Genomic DNA, 1,962 nt, shown 5'->3' with positions numbered 1-1,962 from the left:
ATGGGTACATATGGGAAAATCAACTGTTTACCCACGGCCGCCATTTTGACGTAGATTAGATGTTTACGTAGTATACCTAATTGATTAATATAATTATTGAAGTTGTCAGTATCAAGTGATGATTTGATCAGAACGGAAGATTTTCTATCAAAATAGACCTAAAATTGAGACGATTTCAAAGAAAAAAGAAAATATGATGCAATAATTCAATTATCTTGTGAGCGGTAATTTGCGCCATAACTTACGCAAGTGAAGTTTGCAGCACGATTCGCATCTATTAATCTTCATTATTCATCATTCATAAAGAATTCATCAATTAATGATTCTTTAGTGTGAAACTTTCAGCCTCTTAGTTCGAGTGAACTTTCTAACAATTTTTGTTTCTATATTTGACACACTAACATAGAAATACATCCTTGGACTTCTAAACCTGTAAAAAAAATGCTTCACTAGAACTTTTAAAAAATTATATAGTACTAAATGATAGTGAACTTTTTCTGGTTGTCGCAGTGGCTACATTTGTATTCCACTTATCGAAATTTTAGGGTTATATTAAATAAAGGTGCATACACTATTTTCATAATTCAATAACTAAAATTTGTTACCAAAAGTTACCATGTTGCCTTTTCCACGTTGAACATTTGTAGCGGCAATGAAAAACTCTACTTTAAAGTAAATGATGCATTACTGTAAGCTTATTCAAGGTGTACCAAGTTTTATCCAGCAAGGATTGTTTTGAAAAGGTTTCCATTTACTCGGTCGTGGTTTTCTCAATATTACATGACAATAACAGAAATGGTACTGAAACGTTTCCTTTCCAGCAGATTCGTTGTTTCCGAGAGAAGTCGCTTGGTCCAAAGATAAAAAAAGACCTTACACATAATGAAGTAAAAAGCTATTGATATGTTTTTCAAAACTTATTATTACGCACTCGTTTTAATAAATTTTGTCTGTTTAAATAATTAACTTGTGGAAATGGCTCTACGTCTCATCATCTGCCATATTTAAGATCTCAGCTTCCAAAGGCAAAACAGCTATGATGACCCTCAAAAGTTCGCTACATGAAGAAAAAGGAAAAAAAGTTTTCTCACTGTTCAGTTTCTCATATTCTTAATCGACGTTCTTGAGCTTCCTGGAACTTTTTCTCGACATGGAATTAAACAAAATAAGATTAGATGTAAATAAATTCTCATCTAGTACCTTCAGATTGCGTTTAGCCGAAGCTCCAGCTAAATACAAACCTGCAACTTGAATTTATCAAACTGCCTTTGAAAATTTCACGTAAAATGCTATGATTGTTTCCTATTTAGAAATTACGTACAAAAAGAAAACGTGAATAGAACCTGAACTAGAAGAAGTCTTGTTATAGACTACAAATCATATAATTTCTATGTTGAAGTTACATCAGATTTAAAAAAATGATTTTATATCCGATTGTTGCAGGTAAATGATGGTATAATTATAATTGCAAGAAAGTTTGTTTCAAAAATAAAAATGCTAACAGCAAGACATAAATTCCATGTTTATTTTTGCTTGGTAAAATATTCACCTATATAGGTGCAAACGAAGTATAAACATTTTAACGAATTATGACTCATGTCCACGATTGGAACAAAAAAAATTATTGGTACGTGAGAATTTGAAGGAGAAAAACGACAACTACTATTTAAATGGGTCAAAAAGATTGGTAAATAGCTGTAAAAAGTGTATGGACTTAAAAGAAGACTGTGTTGAAAGATAAAAATGATTACAACAGAAAAAATGTCTTGATTTTTTGTTAGGTCGAAATATTTTCAGACAACCCTCGTAGTGTCTTGAAATATACACAGTGGCCCCTATATAATATAAAATCTTCCAAATTGAATTCAAAACATACAAAAATAAACAATGACTTGATATTCCCTAAGGCCTGTATGATATATCTCTTTGTTTCATAATTTTTGCTTCTTTCCATTTCTTATT

The sequence above is a fragment of the Diorhabda sublineata genome, chromosome 2 (assembly GCF_026230105.1).
Source record: "Diorhabda sublineata isolate icDioSubl1.1 chromosome 2, icDioSubl1.1, whole genome shotgun sequence".
Lineage (NCBI taxonomy): Eukaryota > Metazoa > Arthropoda > Insecta > Coleoptera > Chrysomelidae > Diorhabda > Diorhabda sublineata.
Note: the sequence above shows the minus strand (reverse complement) of the source record.